Source organism: Heterocephalus glaber, unplaced genomic scaffold (genome assembly GCF_053883595.1).
Source record: "Heterocephalus glaber isolate CG9 unplaced genomic scaffold, H.glaber_assembly_v1.0 deba00001140, whole genome shotgun sequence".
Classification (NCBI taxonomy): Eukaryota; Metazoa; Chordata; class Mammalia; order Rodentia; family Bathyergidae; genus Heterocephalus; species Heterocephalus glaber.
The window spans coordinates 670,997-697,134 of record NW_028258200.1 but is presented as its reverse complement, the minus strand read 5'-3'; the positions used below and the strand labels follow the sequence as shown (position 1 = coordinate 697,134).

Genomic DNA, 26,138 nt, shown 5'->3' with positions numbered 1-26,138 from the left:
GCAAGGCCAACGTCAGGAACACAACCAGAAGTGCACAGCCACAGAAATTTTGTACATTTTATTTTGTTGTTCTTACCAGGTAACCATTTTTTAAAAACTCAAGCCATTCTAGCCAGGAGTGGTGGCACACACCTGTAATCCCAGTATTCAGGAGGCTGAGGCAGGAGGACCACCACAAGTTCAAGCCCAGCCTGGGCTACATAGTGAGTTCAAGACCAGTCTGGACTACATAGCGAGATCCTGTCTCAAAAGCCAAAAAAAAAAAGTCAAGCCATTCTATTCAACCCAAAATTTGCTTCAGTGCACTGGATGGGATATGCAGGGACCCACCACCAAACTGCAAGGGACAATCCACGAAGCCCAACACACAGGCACAGACCTCCTGTGACCGAAGGCCACCCAGCAGTCTTGCTGACCACGGGAGCTGAAAGGACAATCCCTGTTTTCCTGTCTGGAGATGCAGCAGCCAATTTAAAGGTATAATTGGGCAAATACACATAATGGGCTAAAAGCTCTTTCCGCCAGGATTGTGCTCTTTCAGGTTAAGATGTCTGGACGCTAGAAATGCTGCTCCCCTGCTTCAGGTCAGGCACCACACATCTCAGGAAAGTCATCTCCTGCTGCTATAATTAAATGCTCAGGGGAGATCTGGACAGTGCCGAGGGTCGGGCAGCAGGGCTGGGGGCCTGGCAGCTTCTGAGCTTCTGGGGTGTGGCAGGGGCAGGGCCCCTTAGTCCTTGGCCAAAGATCTTCCTGAGGGAGCAGCATCACAGGAGATGCCCTGGGGAATCGACAGAGGCCCTCCCACAACACAGACCCGGAGCCCTTGTCTCTGGCCCACGGCCCCTCAGAGCCTCATTCTTCCCAACTGTGAAATGGACATGAGTAGTGGGGCAAGGGAAAGAAATGCTTCCATGTCCCTCATTCCACTAGTGAAGCTAGGCCTACATGCCAGCTGAGACACAGCTTGGGCCCTGTGGCCTAACTCCGGCCTCTGTGGTACCAGGCCAAGCCCCAACCCTCTCTGGCCTCATGTCCCCATCTGTAAAGTGGGGGTTTGTGTCCTCTTGGGTCTTGATGACCCAGCCCAGGTTAGCAGCAGCCAGGGCAGCCAAGGCTTCCTGGTCCCCAGGGGAAGATGAGGTTGAACAGAGGACTACAGCGCATAGGCAGAGGGGTGGGCAGGAGACAGTGACCTGTGCAGGCCAGTCTGAGGACCCAGGTGTGGTGGTCAGGCCTGGGGACATGCAAACCATGGTCCCCTCCTCCACGGGGCTCTCCGGCCTACACACCCCTACCTCTGCCAAGGGGCCCACGCTGCACCCTAGACAGCAACCCCTTCCCACAGGGGATCAGATTGCCCTCTGCCACCTGTGCCAGCTCCAGGACAGGGCCTGGCACACATTAGGTGTTCAGCAGCTGTCTGAGCAACGAAGGAAGGACCAGAGGCAGAGCTGGGGAGACCAGCCCAGAGAAGGAGGTGCGCACCCCACCCCTGCTGTCTGGTGAAGGCTGCAGAATCGAGCACAAGTTATAATTAAGACGGGATGTTTGAAGAGAAACATAATCCCCGTTTCCGTGGGATCCGCGGGCACAACAGTAATTAACGTCTCATTAACATTCGCCTAATTAAGCAGTTTATGAAAGTGTATGGATTTGCATGCCGCCATGCCAGCCTCGCTCAGGCAGCAAAATTAACCCCTCAGGCCCGGGTGGGCTGGAGGTAGAAGAACAACCGGTCAGGTGAGGAGAAGGGACAGTGACCGGTCAACAGAGGCAGGGACAGGGCTGCCCTCATTGGCCCAGCCCCAGCGCCTCCCCAGCCCTTTCTCCCTAGGCCAAAGTCAGTTTCCCAAAAAGGACCTTTCACAAGGAGATCAAGGGCACTGGTCCCATCCCATCTCCTCTCTAGCTTTGCCCACCCCTGCTGATGCCCCTGAGCGTCCCCAGTGCAGCCCACTCTGGTGTGCCCTGGGTGCCTACCCTCCCCCATAGTCTCCTCCGGGACCAATCTGCCACCACTGGAGAGCGGTGTGTGGCTTCAGGAGCTTTGCATCTCACTGGACCCTGTGGCTCCCTGGAACCTACTGAGCATCACTCCCATTCAACCCAGGAGAGGTGCTCAGAGAGGGGCCACTCCAGACCACAGAGCCATTGCTGGAACCCAGGGTGACGAGATCCAAGCCCCCCAAGTCCCCAGGCTGTGTGATTCTGGAGGTGCAAACACTGAACTCCCAGCAACGCCTCCACGGCTCCTGCTGCCTCTCACCTTCCCTGGACACTAATTAACCATGCTCCCCGAGGCTCCACAACTCCCAGCCCAGCCCCGCAGCCAGAGCCAAGCCTGAATCAAAGTCACCTGTGACCTCCCCTGGGGAGCCTCAGTTCTCCAAAGGAGAACAGAGAGAGAGGGGCCTCTTAGGATCGTGTCAGGGATCAAGCAGAGCATTTTCCTCTCATTCATTCATGATCTCATTCCTCTGTACCCACTTCCTCCGCCTTCACACTCACCATGGAGGCACCCAGACACCTGTCCTCCCCTGCCCATTCCAAGAGCAAATGAGCATGCCTTTATGCCAATGATAATTTAGCAATATACATCAAGAGCCTTAAAAATGATCATTTCCAATAAGCTATAAAAAGCACAAGCCTTAAAGATGAGAAATTTGACTTTGTTACAATTTAAATCATCTATGCAACAAAAGGCATTGTAAAGGGAAAAGACAAGGCACAGACAGCCCACAGAATGGACCTGCAGGCCGGAGAGCCAACAGAAAGATCGGTTTCCAGGCTACACAAGGAACTCTTCAAATCAATAATAATAATAAAAAAGACAAATCACCCATGTTCTTTAAAAGGCAAAAGAATAAGAACAAGCAATTGTCAGATGAGAAGACCTGAAGGGTCAATAAACACGTGACGGAGCTCTTGGGAGCCCAGTAGAGCTCTGAGATGCCAAAAAAAAGCACGAGGCCTGACACGACCTTCATTACCTTCATTACGCCAGTGGACACCGACAGGGTCAGAATTGTGAGTGCTGTCGGAGGAACAGGACTTCTCACTTCCAGCTGGGGGTCGCAGCAAGCATTCAGGGAAAACCATTTGATCTTATCTTGTAAAGCTCAAAACATTTACGCCCTTCCTTCAGGGAGTTCCACACACACCATGGTGATCACACACACGGCATCCTTGTTTCTGAGATGAAAGGGGGATATTCTAAGTGTCCGACTTTGATAGGTCAACAGGGACGGACGACTTAACCATGCCACATGGCACACATGGGTCACATCTACACAAATAACTCAAAACGGAGCAGTTACAAGGAGCAGGGAGTGGTCCCTCAACAGAGTACTACAGATATTTGGTTATGCTGAGAAAAGGTTTACCCAATGGGCAACGTTGGGAATTGCACAAATGATAATTTTTTTTTTTTGGTACCAGGATCGAACTCGGGACCTTGCACTTTCAAGGCAGGCAGCAGAACCAGTGAGCTAAATCCCTGGCAGAATGACAATTTTTTTTTTTTTTTTTTTGGTACCGGGGATCGAATTCGGGTCCTTGCACTTGTGCAGCAGGCGGCAAAACCACTGAGCTAAATCCCTGGCCCCAGAATGATAATTTTTAAAGCCTCCTATTCCCTCAAAAAAAATGGGCACTTAGTAACTCCAGCTCCTGCGCACCCCCTCTATTGCCCTAACCTGAGTGCCCCTGTCCTAGGCACCCACTGACAGAACCCCAGCCCCCCAGCAGTGCCTGCTTCCACCTCTGCTGGTTTCAGGAACCCTGGGTACCTCCCCTCCACCAACAGGCAGAAACAGGGTCCCTGGGCAGATGGGGACCCTTCCTCCCTGCTCCCTCCTCCCCTGCTCCCTAGCTGGCTCCAGAGAGGGAGATCCGCCCAAGCCAGAAGTCCACTGAGTCCCCCTTCCCAGCCTCCTGGAACAGATATTTATTGAGCGCCTACTTGGTCCCCAGCACTGGGGACAAGGCTGTGAACCAGGCAGCCACAGCCTCTGGCCTCACATTAAGCAATTAAAACAATAAATACAAATTGTGGGAGAGGCTGGATGGAGGCAACCAGGTCTGTGCAGAGAGCCCTGGTGCACCCAGGGAACACTGGTAAGTGACAGCGACCCACGTGTCGGGTGTGAGGGAGGAGAAGGAATAGATGTGGGGGACATGGGTATCTGCCCCTCCCTCCATCGCCCCCCTTGCCTGCTTTGCTCCCCACCCAGCACACCAGGCAAGCCCAGGGCCAGAGCCATCAGAGGACAGCAGAGAGAGCAATTCCTGACTCAGGGTGTTAATGGAAATCAATGCCCACTCACCAGGGTGATCTACACCTACAATTCACTCCCCCATCAGATCAGATGAGGCACTGGAGCCTGAGGAGGGTTCTCAGGGTATGGGTGTCCTCTGCCAGGGATTTCTCTGGGCCTGCTGCAGCCATGTCCCTACAGGCACTTTCCTGTCCTGTCATTCAGGCCTGCACTGCTCTAGATCCTTCTATGGCTCCCACTGCCCTTGGAGACAATTTACCGGCCCTGGTACAAGGCCCTGCCTGAGCCTTGCTGACCCCTAGCCATGGCCAGGCCATTATCAGGGCCAAAGCTGCACTAGAGGCTAACAACTGCCCATTGTCCTCTTCCTGGAATAGAAATGTCCACACCAGGTGGCTCTGAGTGAGAAGCCTCCTCGGCTACCATAGCCAGCAAGGACTCCTTTGAGCTCCATGGGTGCTGAGCCTGGAATGGGTAGAAACTCAATAAGGGCTCAAGGGGAGGAAACAAATCCACTGGGCCACTCCCAGTCTGGCCTCTGCCCTTGCTGGGTCCCAGCCAGTGCTGCCCACATTCACCTACTTCCTGCACCCCCGACTTCTCTCCTGCATGCCCCGTGCACCCTCTGGGAGATCCAGCGGCCAACAGAGGGGCCAGGGTCAGCCCTTGGGCAGAGCTGCCAGGATCCGGCTCTTCCCCCTCCCAAGCCACACCCAGGCAGGGCAGGACAGGGACAGAGCCAGGATGGAGACTAAGGTTGCCATGGAGAGAGGAGGGTGACAGAGCAGGGTCAGAGGGAGGATGAGGACAAACAGAGGTGGGGTGGCAGTGTCACATACCTGGGGGAGCAGCTTCAGGGCTTGGGAGGTTCCTTCCAACCCAACACTCGAGGATCCTGGGCATCAAACAGTCCCACATGTGCACCTTCCCTGGGTTCAATTAATGGAACATTTTGACCCCATTTTCTGCTGAGAGGTGGAGACTTTCCTATGGTCCTCAGTGTTGAGGGGTGGGGCTGGTGCTCTCCTGGGGCTGCGGGGCACTGGCCCTGTGATCTCAGCATCCCCAGGCTTCACAGCGTCATGGTGGGGGAAGGGGAGGTGGAAGCAGTGCTGCAGTGGACCCCTCTGACCTAGAAACCCAAGGGTCTGGGAGCCTCTGAGTCCCAGATTCCCATAGTCAGTTCCCAGAGGATGGAGAAAGACCCAGCCAGCTCAGCCTCCAGGACCCTCTGCCCACTCTGCAGATGGGGGTTTCCGTGTTGCTGGAGCTCTGAGAAGCAGCCACCCACCAAACTGGCCCAGGAGGCCAGGGTCAGGCCAGACAGGAGCTGGGGCCTTGGCACCCCAGAAGCCATGGGCAGGATGCTCCAGCCCATCCCACAGACTCAGCAACTAAGGAAGAGATGGCCTGGGCTTAGCTCTGCACCCAGGGCAGAGTCCCAGCTCCTTGCAGCAAGCCTGAAGCAGCACGGCCTTTCTGCCTCCATAGCTTGGATCACCCCACCACCACCTCCAGCCAGGTCTCAGAGGCCCCAGTCTGTCATTCAGGGGATCCCCAATGTCGAGACCCCAGGAGAGATAGGAAAGCACCCATCCTGAGCATCCCACCTCCAGCTGCCCGTCTGTTCGGGAAGAGAAGCCTGGGCAGCCAGCAACGAGAGACCCCGCCTGGCCTCCCCAACCTGAGGTCCCTCGCCCTATCCCTAGAGTGGGCAGGGAGACAGGCTGGTCTCTGGTCCCTGGGGCAGGCAGTGAGAAGAGACTAAGTGAGAGGGGATGGAGTTTGATACCAGTGCCCAGGGTTCAAATCCCACCACAACCCTTCAGATTTGGGCGATGTGGGGGTCCATCTTTAGCTTTCTGTCAACGGAGGCCACAGCATCCCTCAGGAACCTTCCTGTCAAAGGGGGGACATGTGTGACAGGCAGACACGGGGGCCCCAGGGGCTGGAAATTCTGCTGCCCCAGTCCCGCCAACCTGACATCTCAGCCTCCTCTCCCAACACCCTAAATCCACAGACTGGGATGGGGAGAGGGCATAGTAGTCGAAAATAAGGCGGAATTTGCATCTCATTAGAATGAAGTTTGTCATCTCTATCATAAATTGTCCTTCTCAGCTGCAGAAAAAGGTCCATTAACACCTTTTTTTTCCTTCTCCAAATGAGGCAAGAGTGGGTAGGTTTGAAAATCCCTGTGGACAGTGAAAAAGCCCCCCTACACCCCCAGCAGCCAAAAAATCATTGTAATTATCTGTCTGGGAGCGGATGCGGGAGAGCGCCTGGGCACGTTCGGTTCGTCAAGGCGTTAATTAGCAGGAACCAGCGCAGCGCTAGGGACCTGGGGCTGGGGGGCTGGGGGCTGGGGAGTGGGCTCCCCTCCTGTGACCCTCAACCTTCCGCCCACTCACCGGAGCCAAGGCCAGTGTCCCCCTGGCTCAGGAAAAGTGGAAAGGGTGGGTAACGAGAAGACAGGCTGAGGACCACCCCAGGGAGGCTCAGAGCCCCTCTCCACCCCAGAAGTGGGAGGCTAAACTACCAGTCACTCAAGACCACTGGCCGGAGATTCTATCATCAGGAGGCTTGGCCCAGACAGACAAATGGAGCCCCAGGCGGTGGGGGCAGGGACTACTCCGAGCTTGGAGAGCTTTTAACTCTAATTTTAAAACAGCGTGAGCAACATTTAATGAATACCTACCTACTCTGGGCTGGGCTGGACTGAACTGACTTAACCTTGACACAGCAGCCCCATGAGGCAGGAACAATCCCCCCCCCCCCGCCCCCCCCAGCCCCACTCCTGTACCTGTACTGCTTGGGAAGCCCACCCAGCCCAGCCCTTGGCCCTGCAGTACCTGCCCCTGCCCCAGGTCCCTCCACACACAGGAAGGCTCTAATGGTTCCCACCCTCGGCACAGCAACTCTGCCCCAGAGTCTCGGTGTAGAGGTGCTGGCCTGGGGTCACATCCATGAGAGAGGGGGTCTAGGAACATGAGGTCCCCCCACCCGGCCTTCAAGCCCGCTAGGCCCTACCCACACACAGCGGCTCCTCCCAGGCCCTGTATGATCTCAGCCTGGAGTGCTTCCCAAGGGGCAGCCCCACCCCATCCTGCCTCCTCTGGGTGTCCAGGCCCCTCCCTAAGCCCTGGAGCCTTCCCAAGCAATGTCTTCCTCACCTCCTCCCCAGCCCCAAGTGGCACTGAGTTGGGAGTCTACGAAGCAGCAGTTGCTCCTGGTCCTGCCCAGGGACACCAGGGTCCCACTGAAGTCACACAGCAAGTCAGGACCACGCTGGGACAGGGACCAGGTCTCCACAGCCTGGGTGGGTCCAGGGTGAGCCACATTTGGCTGGTGGCTGAAGACCAGTCCCTTGCTCTCTCTGAAATGTGGCAACTCAGGGAAATCTGGCTCCAATGGCTCTGGTAGTTTGGGGACAGGGTCCTATATCCCGAGGATCTCGTCCTTCACACCAGCCTCACCGCTCCTTGTGATACAGCCTTATACCCTAGAGCGAGGCTCTCTTACACTCCTCCCTGGGTCTGTGTCCCCCTGGGCCCATACTAACATTGGGGGGTAAGTGCCCATTAGTTTCCTGACTTGGAAAACATCTCCCTGCCAGCCCCATGGCTGGCCCCAAGCCATGAGCCAGAGCGGGAGAGTCTCCCCTGGATGGCAGCACGCACCCCACAGTCCCTCAGATGCCAGTTCCAGGCTATAGCCCCTCATCCACACCCCCCATACCCTCATTAGGGCAGCCGGCTGTCCCTGAGCCCCAGGCCTGGTGAGTTACAGCCCATCCATCCCTCCCAATGTCCTCTCCCGCCTCCATGGGCCCATATGACAGCGCACACATCTGTCAGCCTGTGGCCGCCACTGCCATCGCCACCACTGTTTCCTGGGAGACAGACTCTGTTTATGACATTATCAAAAAGTCCAGCCCCTCCCTACACCTCCCTGCCTCTCTTTATGGGGACCAAGATTTGGGCTGTAAATACCACTGCCTGTCTTCCCTGAAGACTTCAATGGGCCCTGAACATGTTGTTAGCGCGAAGGACACACAAGGCTTCCCTTTGACTGCCCTGGCCAGCATCCCCGCCACACCCAGGCCCACAGGAAGGTCACCCGCCCACCCTCTGCCGTGCCTTCCCTCCGCCGCCAAGCCCCAGGACAACTGCTCTCAGCAAGGTGGTATGGGGGGGGTCGCTCAAGGGCTTTGGGCCTTAGTAGGAGGAAGAAAGAGGCCGATAGCTGTGCCCCAGCCTGGGGGTCCCACAAGACAGGCCCTTCATGAGGCAGGTCCCACAGCTGCACAGGAAATCCCACCTCTGCCAGGATAGGGAAAGCGCAGCTGGTCTGCATTTGACCCGATCCCCTCCCACCCCAGCTGGAGCAAGGACCTCAGGGGAGATCCTTTCTGTGCCTAAACACTGTTAAGCCTCAGGTGACCCCAAGGTCAACCCTGTGATGTCATTATCTTCCAGACACCCACAGCTGGCCAGCTCGCAGGGGAAGAGCAAGGTTCAAAGCCAGGCAGGGTGGTCTGCCTTCCCCAGGGACTTGGCCCTGCAAAGGTCCTGGGGCTGAGCTAATGGAGGGGGGCAGCACTCACCCAGGCCCCACCCAGCCTCTGTGAGCACCAAGGTGGGTGCCGGCCACTGGAAGTGCCGTTATAGTCATCATGATTGGGGTCATCATCACTACAGGTCTCTGACTTCACCCCACAGGACAGGCGCATGCTCCCAGGGATGCCGAGGCCCTTCACCCTCTCCTCCAGGCCAGTCTCACTGTGCAAGTGCCCCACGGCAACTGCAGTGAAGCACCCATGAACCAGGTGGCTCTAAAACAGCAGAAGGCCCCCTCGAAATTCCAGAAGCCAGAGTCTGACATGCGTTCCTGGGCCCAGGCGCAGAGGACTGTCCTCTTCCAGGGTTCCTCCTTTCCAGCCTCTGGTGGCTGCGGTGTCCTGGGCTCCTCCATCCTCTGCTCCTGTCCCACACACTCTGTGGAGACATCTCCCTGCCTCTCGGCTCGGATGCTGCTTGGAAACCCACTCAGGGTCCCCACAGCCGCCATCCTCTCCTCATCTCCGACCCCTTAGCCTGGTCACAGCCTCCTTGGCTTCCTGCTTCTGCCCTACTGTGGCATCCTCTACACAGCAGGGAGAAGGACCCAAACCCACACCAGGGCTCGTCATTCCTGTCACGCCCTGCGTTGACTCTTGTCTCAGACCAGACACCAGAGTCCTTACACTGGTCTGCACATCTGCCCAGGTTTACTCCCCATAGCCACAGGGCCTCCCGTCTCTAACCCTACACATGCTAGCTTTCCTGTGTGCAGGGCCAAGTTCCCTCTGTCCCCAGTGCCCTTCTTGGAACCCACGAGGCCCTCACCTCTTCTCTCTTCACCTAGAGTCACTTTCCCAAGACCATCCAACCCTGTACTCCCTTCCTGAGGTCATCAGGAACTTTGTATGGATTTTGCTCTTTTGTCTTGTTCGCTGTCTGGCTCCCCTCCATGGTGACAGCCACCAGACCCTGGGCAATGCCCGGCTACAGGGCTTACTGACCATGCACCACAGGTGATGACGGGGTGCAGGCACCAGTTGTCTGAGGGCCCAGTGTTGAGCCACATGGCACCCAGCAAGTGCTGTCCCCATGCTAAGCCCAGTAGCAGGGAAGGCCAACATGTAGGATCTTCACAGGGGCTGGGGACGGGCACACCCGGGAGGGTTGTACAGGATGAGCAGGAGCTCACTTGCCTGCTTCACACCTGCCGATAGCGCAGATACAAACATCAGGGGTAAAACACTCTGCTGGGCTCCTAGGATCCAGAGGGCATAAGAAGTGGGGCTTCAGGTTGGACAGGGGGCCTAGGGGTGGGACTCTTCCTGTGGGCAACGGGGTCCAGAGCAGGCCTGCAGCCTGATGGAGGGAGGCTGGGGAACAGGACCTACCCCGCCACATACCAGAGTCATGGCTGGCAATGCCCCTGAGCTGTGCCGGCATTGTGGCCCACATATCCCGGGCCTGTGCTGGAAGGGGCCTCTGGGAAGTAAACACACAGTCTTCACTGAAGCCCTAGGCTACAATGCCAACACAGCCAGGGCATCGGGTGTAAGGTGACCCTACAGGCAAAAAGTGTCCCCACATTCATGCTGGTGCTCCAGCCCATGATGAAGCAATTCAGGCTACGTCAGGTCATAAGGGTGCAACCCCAATCTGATGGATTAGTGTCCCTGTAAGCAGACACCAACCAGATCTATCTCTCTCTATCTCCTTTTCCCCCAACCTGCAGCCAGGAAGAGGCCCCCACCAGACCAAACCACACAGCCACCCTGGACCCCAGCTCCCAGAAGCACGGGGAAACAAACATCCGTTGCCTAAACCCCAGGCTGACATCTTGTCACAGTAGCCAGAGTGGACTCAGGTCCACAGCGGAGTCGAGGAAGGCTTCCTGCAGAGCCAATGTGGCCATCCTTGGGGGAGCCAGGCCGGGCCAACCCCTCTCCCACCACACAGCAGCCTGGCTGCAAATGCGGGAAGCTTCTTGGGGACTTCATGGCTCCACTGCAGGCACAGAGGCCAGCCTGGATGAGAGACCAGGCACCCTCCGCAGTCCAGCCAGGGCCCTGGAGCAGGGCAAAGAGGCAGAAAGATCACGGGTACTGAGCCCCAGATTTCCGCTGCCCCTGCTGCCCTGGCAGAGGAAACAGAGAACAAGGCCCCCACCCACCCAGCTCCCACCCTGGGGGGCAGCTTGGAAGTGGGGATCTCGGCCAGGCTCTGAATGACAGAAACCATCAGGACATGGAAAAACAAGACCTATAAAGAAATACACATTTTATACATCAGTTTAATTAAAGTACATTAAAATGAGTTTGCTTAAATAAAAAAAAAAATTAGATGTGTCCTGTGGATTTCAGAAGCAGGGTAGGAGTCCCTGAATCCAGAAGCCTGGACGAGGTGGGCGCTGCCCAACTCACACACCTGGTGTCCTCAGGAAGAGGTGGTGCTCATCAATGTCACCTTCTGTACGCCACCATGCATATTCCTGGGGAGACGGCAGGCAAATTGGTCCATTTTGAAGGGTGGAAACAAAGCCCAGAGGGGTTTGGCCCCAAGGCCACACAGCATGTCTGTGGCAGTCCCGGTGGGAAGCTACTAGCCCTTTCTGCTAGCCCCAAGCATTTCATTGACCAAAATGGCTCAGGGCACCCACAGCCCCTCCCTCCAGGACCCTGGCCTGAGCCCCTTCCCCTGGGCACCTCCTATCTGCAGAGTGGGGACCTCACTGTGTGACAATCTGGCTCCACTGAGGCCTGGCACCGTGAAGGGGAGGGAAGTGGCCTAGGGTCTGGGGACAGGAGCCAGAAAGAGAAAAGACCCAAAATCAACAAGCGTTTCAGAATTCTAAGCAGTTTTTGAAGAAAACGAGAAACAGGTTCAGCTGTTGCAATTTGCTCCAGGGGAAAATTATGTTCCCGTGCTCTATTATACAGAACAGAAGGAACATTTGGTGGGTTGAATACTTGTTAATTTATTTCTGTTTGTTAATGGGCCTGCCACATGCGCATGCTCAAGCACACACCACACACACGCGCACGCGTACACATGCACATACACGCACACACGCACACAAGCACCCAGCATCAGCAGGAGGCGCCCCAGTCCCCATGTCTTCCTCCCACCTCGCCACTGAGTTCCACTTGGGTTCTTGTCTCTGCTTTTAATACCAGGGATCTAGAAGGCCATAGGCAGGTTAAGGACTGAGATAAGTCCCTCAGTTTCCCCATCTCAACAATGAGCTGAAAATCCAGGCCTGGTGGTGCATTCCTGTAATGCCAGCACTCAGGAGGCTGAGGCACGAGGGTTGCTGCAAGTTCAAGGCTAGCCTGAACTGTATAGCAAGACCCCAAGGAAAAAACAGAGGGGCTGAAAAGGAAGATGAACCAACACCTCAGGGCAAAGCCTTTGGCCTTGGGGAACGGTGACCGGCCGCAGGGAGTCCCTTTGGAGCAGCTGCAGACACACAGTGGGTCTGCAGTTCCAACTCTGAGACAGGGTCCGCTCATACGGTCCAGCGCACGATTCCCTGCCTTGCCTGCCCCCAGGTCTCTACCCAGGAGCCAAGATGCTGCCATACCCCACCCTCCCTGGGCCAAACGACCTCACTGGGCCCAAACGCTCAGCCTCCCACTCCACAGCCACCTCCAACATCTGGCCCACTCCTCCAAGGCTGCTCTGGCCATGATCCACGGCTCCCCTCTCCTGGGACCTGCACCTGTGTCTCTGCCACCGCCTCAATCCAATCTGGCCACGCAGAGGCCAGAGCAGCATCTGAAAGACACAGAGCAGACCCTCCCCTCTCAGCACCCTAGATGTCCCCTGTGCCTCTCTAAGCTTTACTTTCCCCCTCTGTGCAACAGGGACAATTCCAGGCCCCCCTTTCTAGAGCAAATGAGGACACTGAGGGAGAGGATGGAACAGCCCCGACCCCAGTAGAGGAAGGCACTGGGGATGGAGAGGTGGTGGGCCACACAGTCGAAGGGTAAAGAAGCTGGACCTTAGCTCTCCCTTGACTTCGCCTCGCTCAGGGAGACTGAGGGTGACCCAGAGCCACACAGTACCACATCTGAGGCCCTGGGTGCTCGAGAAGGGCCCTGTGCCCAGGCCATCTCTACCTTAGTCAGCCGGGCCTGTGTGACTTGGAAGCCAGTGTCCATCCTCCAGGTAGACACCCCAGCAGAAGGAGGAAGCAGGATGAAGGGTCCTGTCTGATCCTTAGCAGCAGGAACAGATTCTACCTCTTGGGTCTCCCCGGTTCTGCCCAAAGACACGTTCTGAAGCCCAGAGAAGATGCTGCTGCCATGCCTGGGGCTTAGGCACTGGGAAGGAGGCAGATGCCCAAGCCCCGACAGGTAAACTGAGGCATGCTGAGAGCCTCCCTTGGATGGTCCAAGCCAGGGAGATGGACAAGAGAGGAAGAGGGGCCCACGGGGCAGATCAAGGGGACCTGGCATCTCACAGGCCCAGCCCCTGCCCGGCCAAAGGCACAGAGCAGGATGAAGGGGGCTCTGTGGGCTCCAAGGTCATACTCGGGGTCCACACCAGCCCACCCAGAGCAGATGGGGGGGCTGTCACTGAAGGTCGGGAGCCCAGAGGTGAGACTGCCTAGCAGAGGCCCGCACCCCTCCCACGGTGTCTCCCCTCGCCCTGCACAGCAGGAATGATTCCTCTTGCAGCACACAATCTGTCACAATATCCACCACACACTCCCAGCCAGGCGACTGCCCATACATCCTGGATTAATTCCAGAAGTCACTCCATCCACTTAGGGCCTGCCCGAGTGTGCCTCCTCCTTTATTAGGGAAATCTTTCACGGTTTGGAGGAACAGAGGTTTCCATTCGGGGCAGGGATTTTAAAGCCTCCCCAGCAGCTCAAGCATGAGACACTTGTGACTAGGAAGATCCCCAGGCCCCAGAGTCAGCCGGATGTGGTGGGGACCACTGGACTCCAAGACAGGGGTGGCCAGAGCAAAGGTCTCTTCAGCCAGTGCCCAGGGCCTCAGCCCAGTGCTGTGTGGCTCGGGTAACTCTTAAGCCTCTCTGAGCAAGGCAAAGCCAGGGAGATTGCACTGAGGTGTCGCTCTCCTGACCCCCAAGAAGTCTGAGGTCCTCCCCTCCAAACACCAGGCCCTGGGGAATAAAAAGGTAAAGCCTGGAGTTCAGCTCTGACCATGAGCCAGGACAGGTCCCAGCCTGGTCTCCAGCTCCCCAGATGAGCTGAGTGCTGCCCTCCGCCAGGCTGTGTGCAAACCCAGCAGGGCTGGCACACAGAGGGTACCCACAGCCTGGGGCCCCGACCACCGCAGCCCCCGCTATGTCTCCCTCTCCTTACTCTCCAACAGCCTTTGCTCGGCCTGACAGCTGCCCCCATCCCAGGCAGAACCCCCAGGTCTGACCCCACAGGCCTTTGAACCTCTTCCACACTTTCACAAGGCCTCCGCACTACTGAGCCAAGCCTGGAGTCTGGGAGCCCTGTCCCCAACCCTCCATGGAATTCCCACTGTTCCCCAAGGCCCAGCTCTTGTTTTCTGGCCCCATGCCCCATGTCACAGGACATCTGTCCCACCCTGGGCTCCTGGGCCCTCACCTCTCCAGGGCTGGGACCTCTCTGCCCCACCGGGTCCCTGGCCACTCGCTGCTCTGGCCCAGATTCACACTTTTCCCAAACAGGCATCCCAGCACCTCCCCCAACCAGATCCCCCAGAACCCTGAGGACCAGACCCCCAGGACCCCTCGCTGACCACCCCTCACCTCTTCCCTCTCCTGGGGCTCACAGCACCTCTCCTTGGTCCTTCCAACTTCATGATGTTACCAGAGGCAGGGACTAAGACACCTGCTCACTCTGATGGCCAGACATAGCCCATGGGAACAAGGAAGGACAGGCTCATTAAGAGGGAACAGAGGGCTCCCAAGGATGGAGGAGAACATCCCACTGAGGTAAGCAGCATCGTGCCCTTGCAGAAATGGGGAGACTAGGGCTGGGAGATGTCAATCACTAGCCCAAGGACCAGGGCTGGATGGGAACCAGCCTCCCCCTCAGTTCCCACTGGGATGCCACCCAGCAGGTCCATGGATGCCATCCAGCATGGCCCTCAGACCCCTTGGGGTGGTCATCAGTGTCACTCCAGAGGAGACAAGGCAGAGAGACTGGGTTCCTTGCTCACACAGTGAGTGACAGGCCTGGGACTAGAATGAAAACTCTCAGCTCCCTGGCTGAGTCAGAGTAGCAGGTCAGGGCTCCCAGTCCGTAGACAGCCCTACCCCGTATCCAATCCATGCAAGCCCTGCTCCCACCCCCACCACAAGCCCTGGCCTCAGGGGTGCTGCATGGCTGGCTGACTTTTCTGAGGCTGGGCTCTTGCAGTCCCGCATGTTTGCAGACAGCCTGGGCAGAGAGGCTCCAGAAAGTAGGACAGAAGGGAGGAAGGGACCGCAGGTGTGGGCTGCAGACACTGCCACCCTCCACCCACCTGGGCAGAGGTGTCGCCATCTCCTTGAGTGACTTCGGGTGCTGCCAGGGCCGAGGATAAAGGCTTGGGCCGTCCCCTGAAGGAAGGGCACAGCCAATGTCTCCTCTGGTTCCTCCCCAGGGACACGGAGAAAGAAGCCACTTTTGGCAAGAACTCCTTCATGCTGAGGGTCACCCTACATCAAGAAGACCCCAGATCTTCATCTGTGAATGGGGTGGTCAGGGCCACCTCCCAGCCACAGTGAAGACAGAGCCCCACAGGGCCTGGCACCTTCCAGCTGCCTGGTGCACACAGTATGGTATGAGACCCTGCCTTCCTAAGACATTCCCCAGCTCCTCAGTTCCGGGATACCCCTAGATGCCCAGCTCCAGGACACCCCCAGGTCCCCAGCACCAACTCGGGCAGATCTGAGTCTACCTGGAAGCCAGCTGGGCAGCACTGGATGGGGTGCCAGACAGAAGGGCCAGTGGCCAACCTCCATAGCAACAACACCACTCCTAGATGTCACCAGGACAGCTGGGTTAGGCACCAGGGAGCTGGGGGCTCAGGAGCCAAGAGAGTATAGTGCCTCCTGCCAGGCTGGTTACTCCTGAGTAGTCAAGGCCATGATCATCGCGTCATACCACAGCATCACCCAGGCCTGAGAGGAAGGAGCCTGCCCCCCACTTCTGAGGATGCCCCCACAGGGCCGACCCAAGTCCACCAAGTTCAGCCAGGGTGCAGGAGCTGGCCCAGCCAAAGGGACTCCACACAGCATTAAGGGACAAAACCTGGAGCCAAGCAGGGACAAGAAAGAGCCAGGGCAGTGCAGGCAGGCAAGGCACAGGCTCCTGGCGGATGGCGTAGGCATGAGTGGGCGTTCAGGCTGGGGTGTGCGAGGGGTTCACAGGTGGAGCTGGGGACGGTCCTCCCTTCCTCCACTCCCCCAGCCACATCCCCCATGGCCGAGCAGGAAAGCCAGGCCAGCGTGACCTAGCAGCCCCTCCTGGTGCAGCCGGGCCCACTTCAAGCCCAGGCGGCCTCTTATTACCCAGAAGAGCCTCTCAACTGCAAGGCCTCGAGCGCCTCACCAACGCCAGGCCTCTAATTGGGAAGTTGTTAACTTCTCCAGGAAGAATGTTAATTTGCCTTCCCTTCCATCGCTGCTGCCCAAAGCTCTAGGCTAACAAAACTCAGCATCAGGCACCACACACTCTCCTTCCCCAGCGCCCCTTCCTCACAGGCAGAGCAGGACAGTTTGCCACCTGCACCTGCCCCAGGCTGCCAGCACAGCACCAGCAGCCCACACAGATTGAGCCTGGCCTCCTCTTCCCTCCTCTCTCCAGGATCACAGTCCCATGGAAACCAAGAGACAAATGGCTAAAGAATTAAAACAGTGACAGCCCACCCTGCACTGCCTTGCCACCAGCTGCTGGGCTTTCAGAGGAATCCCTGACCTGCTCTGTGCCCTCTGCCACACTCCCTGGAGCTCAGCACCAAGTTGCATTTATTGAGTACATATTATGTGCCAGGCACCTCTCCAAGCCCTTTATGGGCTTCAACCTATTCAGTCCACACCACGAAGATGCCATTATTATTCCCATTTATGGATGAAGAGATGGAGGCCCAGTGCACTCAGATAAATCGCCTCAGTTATACCACTGTCGAGTGGCAGAGCTGGGACAGGAACCTGCAGTCAGCCGTTTACACTGCCTGCCTCCCCCACAGCCTGGGGGCTCCTCAAGGGCCAGGGCCATTCCCTGGTCCAAGCCAAGCCTCAGCCGTACTGAACAGAGTGAATAAATGTAAGATAAACAAAAACAAGCATCAACCAGTCACTCTCTCCTTGAGCCTAACCACAGATGTGCGGTAAATACAGAAAGGCAAGATGATCTCTAAGTCATGCCCAGGTAGGCAGAGAGGCCCAGGGTTGACAGCAACTGCCCCAGGACACCAGGGAGGGGATGCAGAGCCTAGGAAGTTGTTCCTCCCAGCCTGAACACACTCCTGCCTTTCACCCAGTGAACAGGACCAGACTGGGCACAGCACTGTGTACCTGAACAGTGATTCTGTGGCCACCATGCTGGGAGGCCCTGCAGTCTGAGGAGAAGAAACAGACATGGCCATGGGTGACCCCAGCGCACAGGGGGATGTGAACCCCACCCAGGGCTTAGTGGAGCTTCCCAAAGGTGACAGACAGCCATGCCTGGCTAGTGCCCTGCCTGGCCTCCAGGGTCCCCACTTCGGTCACTCAGCTCTGAGCAGCTGTGTGGATTCCAGCACCAGCCTAGACCTGGTCCCTCCCCACAGGGACATCCAGAGAGCAGGGGGCTGTGCAAATCCCTGATCCCACAAGTGGGTGCAGCCTGCGAACCCACCCCTCCCTCCACACATGGGGGAACTGGTCAGGCAGGGGCAAGAGGGGAAACCCAGGCTTCCCTCCCCCCAGGGTTTTAAGGCGCTCAGAGGCTCCCATGGCTGCCCAGCCCCTTCTGGTGAGTCACAACCCGGACACAGTCCCACACCCCTGATCCATGGCATCGCTTACCCTTGCAGCCTCAGCCTGTCCCACCCGTCACAGCCCTCACACCCCACTCCAGTCCCCCAGCGCGACTGACACCGACAAACACACCCGAGAGAATGGGCTCAACACGCCTCAGCACACCCAGGATGGAACATTACGTTGCCATTAAAAGTCACACTGCAGAAGCATATTTAATAAGGGAAAATGATCCGGGTATAGAATTAAGTGCAAAAGGCAGGTTAGAAAACAGTAAGTACAGCTTGATCCCAATTATGTCATAAATACATATTTTATAAAAGTCTGACGGGCAAAACACCCAAGTGCTCACATTTTTCTATACAGAACACCCATTAGTTTTTATAACCAGAAAAATAAAATGTTGAAAGAGGACCCTGAGGTTTCAAGGCTCAGCCAGGGTCCAGCCCTCCAACGAATCCCCCCAGCCACCGCAGGCCCAGGTGTCCCCCAGGCAGCCCAGACCCACCCCCACCCCACTCCCAGCTGGTGTCCTCCTGACCCTGGCTGCCATGCCTGCGGGTAATGCTGTCTGCCGTGGCCAGGGGCCAGGATTAAGCCCAGCCCACTCCACTCCATCACCCACTGCCTGCCGAAGCCCTGGGTAGCCTCTCTCCCTCCAGCAGCAATTACAGTTTGAACCCGAGGGGCTAATTAGCAGCTCATTCCACAGGGCCGGCTCATTAGCTGGGATATTTTGATGGAGATAAGCCGACTTCAGAGCACTGCCCAGTGCCCAGGGCTGGGGAAGGAGATCCAGGCACCCTCCTTTCACGCCCACCTGCTTCCCAGTGGGAGGGCAGAGCTGGCTGGGCATCAGCCTCACACAGCTGTCACCCATCCTGCAGGAAGAGGGACCCCAGGCTGCCCCCCTGGAGTGAGGAATGAGGATGACACGAAGTCCCACTGCCACGCCAAGCCCTCCCCATTCTCTCTGTAACCTTTGCCTGTCAAGAACAGAGACAGAGGGCTGGGGATTTAGCTCAGTGGTTCTGCCACCTGCCTCACAAGCGCAAGGTCCTGAGTTCGATCCCCAGTGCCATAAAAAAGAGCAGAGACAGAGCAGGCATGGTGGTGCACACATGTAATTCCAATACTCAGAAGGCTGAGGCAGGAGGACTACCATGAGCTCAAGGCCAGCCTGGGCTGCACAGTGAGTTCAAGGCCAGCCTGAATTACATAGCAAGATTCCCAGATCCCTTCCCATAGGACATGGAGTGGGAAGGCCCATCACCTCCCATATTCCAGGAGGCTTGCTCCTCATGATACAGGCCACATAGTCATCTGCTCTTCATACAAAGCCAAGGTCACCAAGGTCACAGTCACACTCCCGGGTCTGGGCTCCACCTGCCTGGTGGGGGGGACAACTGGATCATATGCTTACTCTGGCCGGAGTGCAGCTCACTGCTAAATTCCCCACATCACAGCCAAGGCAGCCTCGTGACAGTTTCTTGGACCTCAACTGTCCCAGACCACATGCTCCCGCTCCCTCCTGACCTGGACTCAAGCACATGCTTGGTCAACAGTGTGACAGGACCAAGGACAGTGCCTTTCCACCTGGGACCTCCCTGCTACAGGAACCTATTAGTGGCCTGTCCATTAAATCAGGTGTTGGCAGAAGCACCCCAGGCTCTGAGCTGGTGAGCACTGGCAGGGAGTGTGGCACCCCCATATCAGACCTGCAGACCTTGGAGAAGGAGATGGGAGACTCAGAAGAGGCCCTGAGAGCACCCTGCAGCCCCCATGCCCCAGGGCTCACGCCACCCCCACCCTGCCCAGTGGCCCAGCAGGGCTCTTACCTCCAGCTAGGGGTTGACTGAGTGCAGCTGGGCCGGAGTCACCTTAGGGCCTGGGGGTGCAGGAAGCTGTGGGTAGAGAGAGGAAGCAGCTGTCAGCCATCGTGGGCAGCAGGGGCCACATACAGGTCTAATCTCACCTTCACAAAATAGGACCGGGACACACTGTACATGCACCACCTCCCCACAGTGAGTGTGTTCATTATGCCTCACAAACATGTACTAATAAAAATAAAATAAAAAAATAAATACTATGCATCTGCACGTCACCTCCTCTCCAGGACACACTCATTCTTTCCTACACACTCAGTTTACTCTCACCAGCTAGGCACACAGGGCATCTGGGATCAGAGTGATAGGACCATGAGACCTTGGGGAGTCTTATCTCTGAGCTCCTCCCCAGCCTCTCCTGGCTCACTCCCTCTTCAAATTCTCTCCAGGGGCTGCCCAGACCAGTGCAAGGGGAGAACACTGGGCATCCAGGAGTCCGCTCAGCCCCAGCCTCAGAGGCATAGGAATGGCCCCAGGTGAAAGGCCAGGGATACCGGAGTGGTCCCCAGCTCTCCACTTCCTGGCCGTGTAGCCCTGGGCAAAGCCTCCTCTTCCACCTCTCAGACAAAAATCCCACACCCCTTTCAGAGCTGTCACCAAGGAGTTCCCATCAGACCTGTGTTTCTCAAAGTCTGCGACACACACCTCCAGAGTGCACAAGGGGATTTAAGTGCTACACACACAAATTTTTTTTTAATTTTCATAGGAATGTGTTGATTTTTCTGTGTATTAGGAAAAAAACATGAGAGGCACATCTCAGACATGATTTCACAGATGTGTGGCTCAAGGAGCACTGTGGTAATCCACCTTCAAATGCTAGTCAACGCCAAGGCAAGGATTAAGGAAACACAAGCACAGGTGGGACCCAGAGACAGTACCACTACGAGGGTGAAAGCATCAAACCTGGGGCTCCAGGCAGCATGCGTGAGGCTGAGCCATGCCCTCCTTGCCCTCAATTCCCCACGCAGCACAGGGACTCGTCAGGCCTCCTGCTGCAATGGGTGGGGAGGGTGAGTGGTCAGGGCTCCCAGAGTCAATGTGCCACCAGATCTAGGGGGTTGATGAATTTGCAGCCACATGGCAAGAGTGAGGGGCAGGGGGGCAGGGACTTCCTGCTTCAGAGGCACAGACTTTGGAGCAAGGAGGAGGCAGGGAAACAAGCACAGCACAGAACTTGATAACACAGCCGCAAATCAGTGGCGACAGGTAAGAAAAGTCTGCCTGTCCCTGGTTCTCCAGCCCCATAAGACTCCCCTGTGCCAGCCAGCCCTGGGCAGTACCTCCCAATGGCTGCTCATCCTAGAAGACAAGCCGGGGCACAGTGGTGCCAGTCTGGCACCGAAGGGCAGCTAGAGCCTGGACAGTTTCTCAGGCCAGGTCCAGCCAGGCAGGGGTGTCCTTGGTGGCCATCCAGGCTGGCTCCCTCCCATGGATTGGTGCAAGCCAGCCATGCCTGGGCCAACATGGGCAGCCTTGTCCCTGGCAGACCTCCAGACCACCTGGCTGGCGGCCCTGTACCCAGCTCCACCTGAGCTAGCAGGGCAGGCCATCCCCACAGCTCACGCCAGCCCCTGGCTGCCATGTTCCCAGCACTGAATGGGCCTCCTGCTCCCTCCCTCAAGCTTCCTGGAAGTTCCTACTCTCCCATGGCATCACAAGAAGTTGCTATGGAAATGGGACCAAGGTAGAGACTACGAGGATTTGGGGCAGGCACAGTGGGAACCAGGCGCTGTCCTGGACACAGGCCTGCCCATGTGCTGAGATCCAGGGAGGTTGGGAATTCTGGCCACAGGCCTCACACCCAAGGGAGTGGAGGTGGTCCACTTATCTCCTGGCTCTTCATACCCTTGGCGGAGCCTGGGAGCTCTGAGAATCTCATACCATTATATTCAGCAGAACAAATGCATACAAGACAACATGAGATGTGGGAGGGAACAGGGACTGGAGGACACTGGCATGGTGCATGCAGGACTAAGGGATCAAGCTGGCGCCCAGGGGACACTCTGATCAAAGAGAATGTCACGTCAGGAGGTACAGTTCTTGGAAGCCCTGGACAGTCACAAAGCCTCAGAGGACTATACCCATTAGAGAGATGGGGACTGGATCCATGTACAGTGAGGTCACTCCAAAGTCAGCTGAAAAGCCAAGCCCAGGACCAGATCTCCTTATCCCCAGACCTGAGCCTTCGGATCAGCATCCCTGGCTTGGCATTCACGCATTGATTCATTCATGCATGCACTCATTCATTCATCCACTCATTCATTCATTCAACTTTCGTCCAGCGCCTCCTGAGTACTTGGAGGCTGAAATGACAGAGGATTCAAGGACAGAGAGGAGACACTCTATCGTAGTTGGAGGAGGGCCCCAGGACAGATGTTCAGGGATCCAGGAGCTGAAGGGCTCTTGGGGGTTTAGGGCATGTACTTCTGAGACCTCTGGATCCCCTGTCTGATTTCTCACTGCTCCCTGGACCCAGGACCCCTATGCCCACCCAAGAGCTCATCTCCAGGTGGCTATGGGGGTCCCCATCCGTACTTCATTATGGTGTAGATGCTCCCTATCCTGAAGGTCAGGTGTGAAGGGGAGGTCCCCAGGGTGGCTACTGGGAGGGGGGGGGGATGGATGGGATGCCCTTAGGTCACTGCTGTGGGCCTTTGAGACCGTGGGACCCCAGTGTCACCTTCTTGTGTGTCCTGGGTATGAAGACAGGTGTCCCATGCTCCCACCACAACATCCCACATCACCACCACAGGCCCAAAGCAACTGGGCCAATCAATCATAGGCTGGAACCTCCAAAGCAGTCAAAATGAACCTTTCCTCAGTGAGTCAAATGCCTCAAGATTTTTGTTCTAGTGAGGGGAAGCTGGCAAACATGCCCTACAGTCCCCAGCAGCCAGGGCCACCAGGAAAGTGCCTGCTACAGAGTGGAACACAGGCTGGCACCTAGCTTCTCTGTCCTGCCAGGCTCAGCGTGGTCCCACAGCATCCCTTTGTTCCTCTCTCACCCTCTCTTCCCTGGGCACCTCCCGTCTGCCAGGCGTGGCGGTGAGCCCAGGGTGGGCAGAAAACAAGACAGCCCCACTGCTTGCCACCTGATGGAACCAAGTCCCCATCTCTTTTTCAGCAGCACGCCAACTGTGTGTGTGCAGGTATGCATGTGTGTGTATATGTGGGTATGTGTGTACATGGTGTGTACATGTGTGTGCAGGCACTGGGAACCCCATACTGAGAGAGCAAAGGGGAACCCTCACAGGCCCTGGCCAGAGGACCCACCAGCTCTGTAGCACCCCCTGGCAGCCAGCATCACCCCCCATAGTCCACTTCACACAGTGGAAACCAGGGCCCAGGAGGGGGCCAGGTGGAGCCCAGAGAGCTCAGCATGTGGATGGTAAGAGGGAAGACTGGTAGGGATGGAAAGGCCCGGGATGGGTTATGTGGAAGGAGAAGACTCCTCCCAGTGCAGAGGGAGCTTCCCAGATATGAACACGGCCTGGCCCTGCCCTGCCAGCCCGCATGTTGGCTGTGCAAGGTAGAGAGTGAAAAGGCCATGTTCTCCTACAGCTACCGTTCTGTCCTCACCCACTGAAGGCCACCTCTGGCACCCAACACCTCCAGTTACTGCTGCCTGACAGGAAATCAACTGGTGGCCAGAAAACAGGAGACAGAAAGGGGGTGCAGAGCACACAAGAGACAGAGGCCCATGGAATGAGCAGCACAACCCCAAAGCTGCCGGACGGAGGGAGAGACAAAGGAGGCTGGACAGATGGGGTCCCTCCCCCAGAGCCATCCGCTGCTGCGGAGAGGCCAGACACGCAGCAGGGCATGAGTCTGCGAACCAGGGCTTTCTGGAGGTTTTTCAGTAATAAAACTCTTATTTGAAATGAAATCTTACACGGTGGAGGAAGTCTTTCTATGCTAGACATTAAATCCAGAAGCTATAAAGCGAAAATTTGACAAATCTGACTACATAAACATGGAAAACATCTGTACAGCAAAGACACCATAAACAAAGTTAAAATGCAAGTGAGACAGTGGAAGAAAATATCACTAATATGCAAAGAGCCCCTACAAATCAATAAGAAAAAAGACAAAAGAGAAAATTTGGCAGTGAATTAGAAATCCACAGAGGAAGAACTAAATTGGCCAATAAACGTATGAAAAGATGTTCTATCTCACCAGCAATCAGGCAAATGCAAATGGAAACGACACAATACCATTTTTTGCCCATCAGATTGGGAAAAATTAAAATGATTTATAACAAGCAGTGTTGGCAAGGAGAGGGGAAATGAGCACTCACAGAGCACTGGAGGGAGGGGAACTGGCGCCGCCACTGGAAGGGCAATTTGGCAATGCTGATTAAGGTTTTAAGCCCACACACCCCACAACTGAGCCACCCCACCGCTAGAAGCTTCTGCTACAGAAGCAATGGCACGAGCACTCACACAGAAATGCTCCAGGAAGCTCACATACGTTGCTGGTGAGAGAATAAAAAAACATCGTCTATCAATAAGGGAATGTTGAAATGAAATACAGCACATGCACACTGGAATCGCTGCGGCCATCCCACAGAACACAGCCCATCCACAAGTAACGCAGGGAAAACCAGGCTGCAAGACAGTACTCTAGCAGGAGTCGATGCTTATAAATAATGATCTGTCACCATGTGGCCCACCAGACTGGTGACCACCTCCACGAGGTGGGATGGGGTGGGGCCAGGGGCCTTTCCTGGTTTCCATTTGACTCAAATGTATTGTTAGATTTTTCTTTTGTAATCAGAAAAACAAAATCAATAAAGAGTGAATGGATTTTTTTAACCCTGCCTAGAACCTAATATAAAATGCAGATCTCAGCAGCGCAGCCTTGGCTGGAAGGAGACCAGGGGGGAACCTTGGCTGGGGGAGGCAGGGCCCATGCCGTGCTCCCCCAAACCAAGGCCTGGAGTGGCAGAGGGTGCCCCAGGCTCACAGCCTTCCAGGCTGGCTGGAGGGGACACCCAGGCTGCTGGCTCCTAAGCACAACTCTGCCCCCCCCCCCCAGGACTAGGATGTCACAGCCTTGGGGAGCTCTGGGGTGAAGCTGAGGGGAGCCCTGCAGCCAAAGGGAATAAAGAAGGGGCCTGTGTAGAAACTGGGGGGGGGGGGGGGTTGAGGCACCTGTGCTGACTTGGAGTGGGAGGGAGAGGAAGGTGGAGATGGTGGGTGTGTTCCCCTCTCTACATACAGAGGAAGAGCCCTGTTCAGTGGAGAGGACAGACATTTGTAGGTGCACAGTGCTCACAGCCAGCAAGGACACACGCAGTCTGAGGGGTGAGTCTTGTCACTCCAGGAATGCAGCTAAGAGGAGTGTGTGTGTGGAGGGAGGGGGCCCAGTGGCCCAGGCATGTGTCCACGCATGCACGTGTGTGTCAGGATGTGCAGGCAGCCTGGAGGCTCACAAAGAGGATGGGAGCAGGGAGTGAACCTCAGAGTCCAGGGTGCAGATCCCCCAGAGTCCGGGCCAGTGGGAAATGCCTCTCCCGATTGTAAGTCCATCAACAAAACCAGAAGACACTGCCCAGAGGGAATGGGGCCTCCCCTGGTCCCAAAGGTCCCTTAAGCATTCTTTCACAGGGCTCATGTCCCAGCCAGCTTCTGTGAGGAGGCAGGCTGAGGTCACCTGAAGCAAGAACGGGGACCAGCCAGATCCTCCTGTCAGGTGATGAGTAACTCTACCAGGTCCGACCACCCACCCTGCAAGGGTCCATGTTCCATCTGCAGCAGCTAGGAAGCTCCCCGGAATGGGATCCAGCCACATAGGGCGCCTGGCCCATGCCCTATGGCTCCACTCCTGTTCCAGGCTCCTTACTGTGACCAGCAGACTCGGAGGGACCCATTCCAACTGCCCTTGGGCTTTGGGGCCGAGCCGTGTGCCTCCCCATGCTGCCTTCCACACAGAAGGAGCCCCTGTCTCCCTTGATACCCACTCTTCCCAACACAGGGACATATCCCCTGCCCCATATCGACCAGCTCCCATAGTCCTCCTCGGATCCTCAGCCTATGGGCTGGGGTAGGGGGTGCCTTTCTGGAGTCCTTGCCCTCATCCCCCAATCTGAGGCTGTGGACATGTCTGGTTTCTACAGGGAGAGGAGTGGGGTTGATTCTCTGCATCCTAGAGCCCACCCTAGGCCTGGCTGGCCCAGAGGAGCAGTCAGGAATGAAAGTGTGTTGAATGAATGAATGAATGAATTGTTGCCATAGCACTTGGCCTAAGCCAAGCACAAAGGGGACCATCACAAAGCAGCAGATGGCACAGGAAGAGTGTGGCCTGGGGAATGGGACACCCAGCTTCCTGTCCTTGGTCAACATAACAGGCAGCACTATGTCACCTAGGGTCCCCAGGAAGGGTCTGTGAGCACAAACTGGATATGAAGATTTGCACACAGGAGGGGTGGCCTGGGTAGGGCCCCTGTCTCAGATACAGGGCCC

General features: G+C 56.6%; 1 protein-coding gene and 1 long non-coding RNA gene across 10 annotated transcripts in view; one reads left to right on the top strand and one right to left on the bottom strand.

Annotated features, from left to right (window-relative positions):
- Positions 1 to 26,138, bottom strand: part of Lingo1 (leucine rich repeat and Ig domain containing 1) — a 142,888-nt gene that overhangs the window by 103,562 nt on the left and 13,188 nt on the right. For 6 of the 9 annotated variants that reach the window (XR_002391556.2, XM_004872061.4, XM_087210261.1 and 3 more), the window contains one exon: positions 19,627 to 19,692. The gene's annotated coding sequence lies outside the window, so the exon portion shown is untranslated. Of the gene's footprint in view, positions 1 to 11,105; positions 11,325 to 12,481; positions 12,611 to 18,241; positions 19,179 to 19,626; positions 19,693 to 26,138 lie in introns of those variants that run through there. The other 3 variants (XR_002391557.2, XR_015450945.1, XR_015450946.1) reach the window with 3 other exon arrangements.
- LOC110347131 (uncharacterized) lies at positions 8,013 to 11,175 on the top strand. Its single transcript, XR_002391558.2, has 2 exons — positions 8,013 to 8,459; positions 10,569 to 11,175. It is a non-coding gene; the product is annotated as an uncharacterized LOC110347131 (long non-coding RNA).